The sequence below is a fragment of the Oncorhynchus tshawytscha genome, linkage group LG06 (genome assembly GCF_018296145.1).
Source record: "Oncorhynchus tshawytscha isolate Ot180627B linkage group LG06, Otsh_v2.0, whole genome shotgun sequence".
Taxonomy (NCBI): Eukaryota; Metazoa; Chordata; class Actinopteri; order Salmoniformes; family Salmonidae; genus Oncorhynchus; species Oncorhynchus tshawytscha.
Genome location: NC_056434.1, coordinates 66672404 through 66681820, shown reverse-complemented (window position 1 = coordinate 66681820; position 9417 = coordinate 66672404).

Genomic DNA, 9417 nt, shown 5'->3' with positions numbered 1-9417 from the left:
CACCGGTTAAAGGTGTCATCTCTGGTGTTTCGTTGGACGTAGAGGCTGTGTGGTTTAGGGATAACATTCCAGGAGTGGTAGACGCACGTCGATTGAATCGCATGATAGACAGAAGGAAGTCGTTCTCCCAACTTATGTCAAACTTGAGTCCGTGAGATATGCAGATGATGGAGGTCATAGTAGCTAGGATCAGGGCAATCCAGCCGGTCTCCTATGTGGAGGCAGTGAAAATAGCTGAAGGACTGAGTAGAGAGGAGATGGAAGTGGATGTCCCACAGTATGCAGTGATTGCCATGTAGAAAAAGGTGGACTTTGTTGCGTTTATAGTGCAAGTGGTCTCTATAATTCTTAAATGGAAGAAGTTTGGAAGCACCAAGACTCTTCCTAGAGCTGTCCTCCCAGCCAAACTGAGCAATCGGGTAAGAAGGGCCTTGGTCACGGGGGTGGCCAAGAACCCAATGGTCACTCTGACAGAGCTCCAGAGTTTCTCTGTGGAGATGGGAGAACCTTCCAGAAGGACAACCATCTCTGCAGCACTCCACCAATCAGGCCTTAATTGTAGAGTGGCCAGAAAGAAGCCACTCCTCAGTAAAAGACACATGACAGCCCGCTTGGAGTTTGCCAAATGGCACCTAAAGGACTCTCAGACCATGAGAAACAAGATTCTCTGGTCTGATGAAACGGAGCAAAGTACATAGAGATCCTAGATGAAAACCTGCTCCAGAGTGCTGTAGAAAATAGTAAAAAATAAAGAAAAACCCTTGAATGAGTAGGTGTTCTAAAACTTTTGACCGGTAGGGTAGTTCACATACTGTATCTGCAGTGGCCCCCACGTCTCTTTCAATTCAACATGCGCTTCCTTTGCTCTTGTGTTTTCTTATTGATCATAAGATGCTAAACTGTGGAGTGTGGGAAATTGTCTATGAATAAGTTTCTCTCAAGCGTACTGAAACGGAAACATGGTTGTGTGAAAAGGCGATAGTATCCTGGTCAAAGAGAGATTGTTTCTAGGTTGTTGGAATAAGGCCAAAATGATTTGCCCCTTCCCCCCAACAATTCTACATTCACTTTTCTTGCCCCACTTGTCCATTGAATATTGAACTGGTTTAAATAGACTGTTTACATTAACATTACAATAATGTATTCAAACTTTACATACACCTTCAGTCTTTGTAGGATTAATAAACATACAGTAACACGAATGAATTATGTAGTATGTCACATAACACAACTTTTCAGAAAAGGCTACTAAAACATTGAGGGGAAAAAGTTCATCAGTGTGTGCAGTTCTTTGATTGAGTTAATTTTGGTAGCTGTAAACTTGCCATGTGTTCAGTGTATAAGCGACAGCCCGATAGGGGAGTCTTCCACCCTCCCTGGTGGTTTGAAGGGGGCACCTGAAGTAAAAACAACTGGAAAATTGGACAAGAGCAAATCCACTGAATGATAATATTACAACCTGAACTCATACTGTAGCTACTATGGAAGTATCTCTAAATTCAGAAAATAAATAGTCAATGAATGTCTTTTAGGGTGTTTTCACCACAGGAGGTTCGTGGCACCTCCATTGGTGAGGACAGGTACCCTCACATTGGTGCCACAAAAAAAGAGAAGATGACGATGAGCCGGTTTGCGAAAAAAAAAAACGTGTGCTGCTTTTGGAAATTGATTAGCGATTGTCAAGGACGCACAGAAATTCCAAAATGTATGGAGTTATTAGTTCAGATTATTTATTTGCAATATGTGATCTATAGGCTAAGAGAGCTTCAAGGGGCACTAGCCCCAATTACAGCATGATTTATTCTGCAGTTATTCTAATGCTATTTATTCTGTTACCAATCAAATGTATACGTTAATAGTATCTTCTCATTACAATTATTATGTGTCATATTTTAACTCAATGCAATCTATTAGCTTCCAAAATGTAAGTAGGTGTATCTAGCTGTCTGATAACGCATTCTAATTGAATGGCTTGTCCTGCACTTTGTAAAAACCCAGAGTGCATATTTTTTTTTACCCCAGAGTTCACTTTAAAGAGGACTGATATTGGTTCCTTTAAAAAGGGCTGATATTGGTTCCTTTAAAGAGGGCTATATGTGAAAACACCCTTTATATAATAAGGAAGAAAGAGCTAAACAAAAAAACAGAAGACACCAATTTCCTCACCAACAGTTATGTTCCCCATGTTGTCTAACTGCCACTATAACTCCTGTTGAGAACGGGAAGATGAGAAGGTGTTAGACGTGAACTAATAAATACTTAAACTGTACTTTTAGACCTGGTTCCACAGATGTATTGTACTGTACCAACAGGCCTTGCAGGAATTGTCAGTAATCAAAATGATGGGATAAAAAAGGGAAATTGGGGTTATATAACCGAGATGAGAAACATTCATATTGAAGATGGGGGAATCAAGACTATTATAAGGTGATTCCAGATCAAAACAGTCGGTGTCGGGTCAGGGACTCATAAATTATATAATAGACAACCCAGACTAATGTGATTGTATGGATTACGTCTCCCCTTAGAGGACCAAACAATTTACTGCACAAGTAGCAGTCATGTTATCAGTCGTTTTCAGTTCTGTTACAAAAAAGGGAAGGGAATGGGGGGGTACTTAGTCAGTTGTACAACTGAATGCATTCAACTGAAATGTGTCTTCCGCATTTAATCCCTCTGATAGCTACGTGTTTTACTGTCACTCAATGTTCTACAATGAGCAGGAAGATCATGATAAACAAAACATTTAAAAAGCAAGTTTCAGTTCTCACCAAGTGTGTCATGTCCACTGACACTTTGCTTCTGTTCCAGCAAGTCCTGCAAGTATGAGTTCTAATTTTAGTTTACCAATATCTGTCACTTATATTTAAAATAGTTAGCCATGCCATTTTCCCCCCATGGAGTATTGGTACCTAGTAATCCTTGGCTGACTGCACTCAGCATGTTGTCATTGGACTCTATAGTAAAGCCTTGCTCCCTGACGAAAGCTGCTGCTCTGTCCCCAACCAGCAGACTGTGGGGGCTCCTGTCCATCACCCTACAAGCCACCCGCACCGGAGCCCCAACGCTGGAAATCATAGTTTCATACCGTACAGACAATACATTTATCAGTGGGTTTCCCTATGAGTATTTATTTTCAAAGATATCTCTTTCCCATGGCAGTGGTTTCAGCAGTTAGTTCTCTCACCATCGTAGTGCTGTGACTGCCCCAAAACTGCCGGCGATGCCCTCCATGATGGCAGCATCACACTCCCCCACTGTTAGGGAATCCTCCCCTCCCCACAATGTGATGCCAATGTCTCTGGGTCATCTTCAACCTCTGGAAGAAACACAAGAGTATCATTATGCTTCATTCTATAGCTAGAGGATTTTTTTTGCCTTAATCTGTTGTTGTCTAGCACTGTCTTTTTGCTAGCTAGGACCATCTACATTAAATGCTGCCTGTCTTCCCAGGAGCCTACTTGTGTGTGAACTGCTGACTGCTCATAACTTGCAGATGATTGTTGTCACATCAACCAGGATTAAGGGGCAGGGCAATTTGTGACTGTTGTGGTTTTGTTAATCAGTATCATCGGCGGTCTCGTCGTCAAAACTAAGACCGCCACCGGAAAAAAAGATGGTTCTGCTGAGTTATTCAAGGAAGGAAAGAGAGTAAAGCTCCACACCACTCTCTCACTTGAGTATCTTACCTAGTTATTTTCAGATTATCTAATTTAGTTCTTTTGTATATTTTGCAACTATGTGTGTTTTTTTTTAACCCAGCTCGCCCCTCTCCCTGTCTGCTTTACTGACGCTCCCCACCCCTTGGCTGCAACCCTTCTAATTTAGTGTATCCTGCGCACGTAATTCCTGGTCTCCAGCAATGCTTGGAACTGCCGATCTGCGGTCAAGAATGCTAAATTCTTCTCAGCCTATGCTGCCCTTCAGTCCTTAGACTTTCTGGCCCTGACAGAGACATGTATCAACCCAGGGAACACTGCTACTCCAACTGCTCTCTCTTTATCTGACAACCTTTTTTCTCATAGTCCGAGAGCACCTGTTCTTCGCGGTGGTGGCACAGGGCTGCTCATGGAGATTTTCTCTTTTCTCCCTCACTCACCTGTCCATCTCCTCATTTGAATTGCATGCTGTCACTGTCACTTGTCGACTCAAGCTTAACATTGTCATCTATCGCCCACCATAGAGAGTTCCTCAATGAGCTTGACACCTTGATAAGCTAATTTCCTATGATGGCTCACCGCTCTCTGTACTGGGCGACTTCAACCTCCCGTCATCCGCCTTTGAGTAATTTCTTTCTTTCCGCTCCTTGCCTCTTTTGACCTTTCCCAGTCCCCTCACACTCACAAGGCAGGCAATATGCTTGACCTCAACTTTATTAGAGGCTGTTCGCCCCTACCCAGATGGTTATCTCTCCTCTTCTATCCTATCATCTCTCCCTTTCTGCTGAATCGTTCTCTGCTCTGTCTCCTGATTCTGCTTCTTAGACCCTACTATCCTCCTTTTCCGCATCCTATGACTCTCACTGTCCCCTTTCCTTCTGGCTGGCTCCACACTCCCCTCCTGCTCCATGGCTGAGTGACTTATTTCGAGCTTACAGAACAGGTGAAAATGAGAGAACTAAACTTCCGGAGGACCTATCATCCTTTCTCCCCCTCCTGTCTCTCTTATCTTCCTCTGTATCTGCTGCTGAAGCCACTTTCTATCACTCTAAATTTCAAGCTTCTGCCTCTAACCCTAGGAAACTCTTGTCCACCTTCTCCTCTCTCCTTAGTCCTCCACCCCTCCCCCTCCCTTCTCCCTCTCTGCAGACAACTTTGTCTACCACTTTGAAATGAAGGTTGACGACATCCGCTCCTCATTCACTCAGCCTATTGAATCCACTGGTCCCACTCACACAGAACTACCTTACGCCTTAACCTCTTTCTCCCCTCTCTCTCCAGATGAAATTCTGCGACTAGTGAGGTCGCTCAACAACCTGCCCGCTCGACCCCATCCCCTCCTCCCTTTCCAGACCATCTCTCGAGACCTTCTCACTTACCTCATCAACTCATCCCTGACCACTGGCGGCGTCCCCTCTGACTTCAAAATGGCCTGAGTCGCTCCCCTCCTCAAGAAACCAACACTTGTCCCTGCTGATGTCAAAAACGACTAAAACTCCCTTCTTTCTTTTCTTTCCAAAGCACTTGAGTGTGCTGTCTCTGACCAACTCTCTCGCTATCTTTCTCAGAACCATCTTCTTGGCTCTAACAAGTCAGGCGTCTAGATGGGTCATTCAACCGAGACAGCTCTTCTCTGTGTTAAGGAGGCTCTCCACACTGCCCTAGCTGACTCTCTCTCCTCTGTTCTCTTCCTCCTAGATCTATCCACTGCCTTCAACACCATGAACCATCAGATGCTTCTCTCCACCCTCTCAGGGCTTGGTGTCTCAGGCTCTGCACACTTTAGGATTGAATCCTACCTGGCAGGCCAATCCTACCAGGTGACGTGGAGAGAATTTGTGTCTGCACCACATACTCTCACGTCTGGTGTCTCCCAGGGCTCAGTTCTAGGCCCTCTCCTCTTCTCTCTATACACCAAGTCACTCGCCTCCGTCATATCCTCACACTGTCTCTCCTGTCATTGCTACGCGGATGACAACTCAACTACTTTTCTCCTTACCCCCTTCTGACACCCAGGTGGGGACACGCATCTCTCTGTGTGCTTAGTAGATATCTGGGGCTTAGATGTTGGCCCTCAAGCTCAACCTTTACAAGACGGAGCTGCCCTTCCTCCCGAAGAAGGCCCGCCTGCTCCAAGACCTCTCCATCGCAGTTGATAACTCTACGATGTCCCCTCCCAGAGTGCAAAGAACCTTGGCATGACCCTGGACAACACTCTGTCGCTCTTTGCAAACATCAAAGAAGTGACATGCTCCTGCAGGTTTATGTTCTACAACACCTGTAGAGTACGACACTACCTCACTGGAAGTGCCGCTGGTCCAAATCCAGGCACTTGTCAATTTCCGTCTGGACTCCTGCAACTTGCTGTTGGTTGGGCTCCTCGCTTGTGCCCACTCGCACTTGACTCTTTTCCCTCTTACTACCTCTGACTTTGCTGATAGCTACTTCATAGAGGAAAAATGTACTTACTATGACTGAGATATGTGGTTGTCTCACCTGGCTATATGAATGCACTTAACTGTAAGTCGCTCTGAATAAGTGTTGGATAAATTAGTAACGTTTAAAAAAAAATTAAATAGACATGCTGCTTTGCTTAACTGTGGTCGGTGGGTCACCCACTCCAACTCATGCCAACCTGCCATGACATCCTCTACATTGTCCGTAGCATCTCGTCCAGTGGTAATCAGGCTGTGCGAATCCCCATGTCCCGACAGCTGCCATGGATCCACTGTCTGAAGAACTACTGGCTATAGGAGGACAAAACACATGGTAGCTATATACCCAATCCATGTGCAAATTAAAGTCCCCACATCCAAGGTCTGGGTTAAACAAACTAGTAAATAAACAAACTAGTAGATTAACGATGCACTATAACTGTCCTTTCATGAGTCATCCCCATTGGAAAAGCTGGACTGGTGAATGCAAGAGATCCCGATCTATGCATCTCGTGGGCAGAAATGAGAAAGGAAAAGCGGCGTTTGCAGAATACAGACATGACCCAGGATTAACCCCCTTAATTTCACCGCAACCAGTATATAGATCAGAGGAGGCTGGCGGGAGGAGCTTTAGGAGGACAGGCTCATTGTAATGGCTGGAATGGAATCAATGGAAGGCTATCAAACACATCAAACTCTGTCCATGTATTACAGTCTTCCTATAGCTCCTCCCAACACCCTCCTCTGGTATCACTCTACATGGACACTCTTTGCTGGAACCACGACTTGCAGCACTAGCCAATGAAAGTGATCCTCTTCCTCGTCTTCTTCCTTTCAGTTTCTGGCAGACTACACAAATACATGGTGTATTGCTGCCACCCACAGGCTCAGTATATCCCTACACAGTTCATCACAGCAAACCCACAGTGCCCCAATCTCATGCTGGTCCACAGGATAAAATCCTTCCTCTGCTACCCCACGTACTTCCTCACACCCATCGCAGATCCCTGAATAACAAAATATTGTTGTCCCGTTGTCACCTGCTCTCACTCTATCTGCCACTTCCGTCAGACACACTAACTGCATATAGATCAATCTGTAAAAAAATTCAAGATGAAAATCACAACAGCCATACTTCTTCTAATAGGAAGCATATGGAGTGGGGAGGACATTAGGAAACAGGGACAGACAACATACCACATGAGACTGTAATCCCAACCCCAATCAGCAGAGGGAGTGATATGCACAATAACATTCCGTAACGCCTGCCCTCTGCCAGGCTCCAGTCAGTGATCCGAGAAATGGGGGCAGCTGCTGAACACAACACCCAAAGGAGAAGCTATCATTGGTAACACAAACACAGCACGGTTGATAAAAACAGCATTGCATGGATAGGGGCTACTGTGGGGGATAAAGATAATTCCATCCCCATCAAAAGGACTTAAAGGCTTTTCATTGCCACAGAGATCTACTTTACACTAGACTGGGTATTAGGTAAAGGCCTCTGCCTCTTTGTGCTATATGGACATGCACAGCATTCACACCCTTGACCACAACACATACATTGTTCTGGTTCATGTATTATGATCAAGGGTGTGAATGGGGTGTGTGTGTGAAGCATAAAGCTTATCATCCAGGTGTGTGATCATGACACAAAATAATATAGCAATGGTCCACTAGCTATAATCCTGCACACTGTGTGTCTGGAGAAACTGTATTACTTTGTCTGCTCTTAAGTTTGGTTCAGTTCCCCTTTGGGACAGAGTATGTTAGATGTCTGTGAGGGCTTGTGGGCTGAGAGCCAGGATCCCGTCCAGGCTGGCCCTACCATCACAGTTCCCCTGCTAAGAGTGCAGTTATATGTAAGAATGCAGTGTCAGATTCTAAGCCATGCCAGAACATTAAGGTAGAAGATTGCGGATTAAATCCAAAGTGGCTCCTTCATCATGTACAATGTAATATACACTTCCGTTCAAAAGTTTGGGGTCACATAGAAATGTCCTTGTTTTTGAAAGAAAAGCACATCTTTTCTCCATTAAAACATCAAATTGATCAGAAATACAGTGTAGACATGGTTAATGTTGTAAATGACTATTGTAGCTGGAAATGACAGATTTTTAATGGAATATCTACGTAGGCGTACAGAGGCCCATTATCAGCAACCATCACTCCTGTGTTCCAATGGCACGTTGGGTTAGCTAATCCAACTTTATCATTTTAAAAGGCTAATTGATCATTAGAAAACCCTTTTGCAATTTTGTTAGCACAACACAACTGTTGATCTGATTGAAGAAGCAATACAACTGGCCTTTGTGGGTTCGATTACAGTCTCAAAATGGCCAGAAACAAAGACCTTTCTTCTGAAACTCGGCAGTCTATCGTTGTTTTGCGAAATTAAGGCTATTCCATGTGAGAAATTGCCAAGAAACTGAAGATCTTGTACAACGCTGTGTAATTCTCCCTTCACAGAACAGTGCAAACTGGCTTTAACCAGAATAGAAAGACGAGTGGGAGGCCCCAGTGCACAACTGAGCAAGAGGACAAGTACATTAGAGTGTCTAGTTTGAGAAACAGATGCCTCACAAGTCCTCAACTGGTAGCTTTATTAAATAGTACGGATTAAACATCTCAACATCAACAGTGAAGAGGCGACTCCAGGATGCTGGCCTATTAAAATTATAAACTTGGATTAGCTAACACAACGTGCCATTGGAACACAGGAGTGATGGTTGCTGATAATGGGCCTCTGTACGCCTACGTAAATAATCCATAAAAACTCTGCCGTTTCCAGCTACAACAGTCATTTACAACATTAACAATGTCTACACTGTATTTCTGATCAATTTGATGTTATTTTAATGGACAAAAAAAGTACATTCCTTTCAAAAACAAGGATATTTCCATGTGACCCCAAACTTTTGAACGGTAGTGTATGTCCACTTGTTGCTATCTGTCCCCCAGGGAAAGTGTCACAAACAAAGTCGTGTATTGTCAGTGGTTGAGTTGTTGTGATCCAAAAAGTCAACCAGATGTACAACTCCTGCTGAACCCGAGGATGTCCTAATATGGACCCCGAACGGATGACAGTTTCTACCCAGGACCTAACCACAAACATCTTGCGACTAATGATTTTGCAAAAAGTGTTAATAATCAAATGTGATTGACTGATTAATGAAGTCACGACCTCAAAGGAATCAGCCATGACCCACTACAAAGTGGATCCCCACCCACCATTTGGGAACATAGATATAAATAATTTAGATTCTCCAGATTCTAGTCTTACACAGGTTTAGAGGTGCATGAACAACACTGGAGGTAGGGGC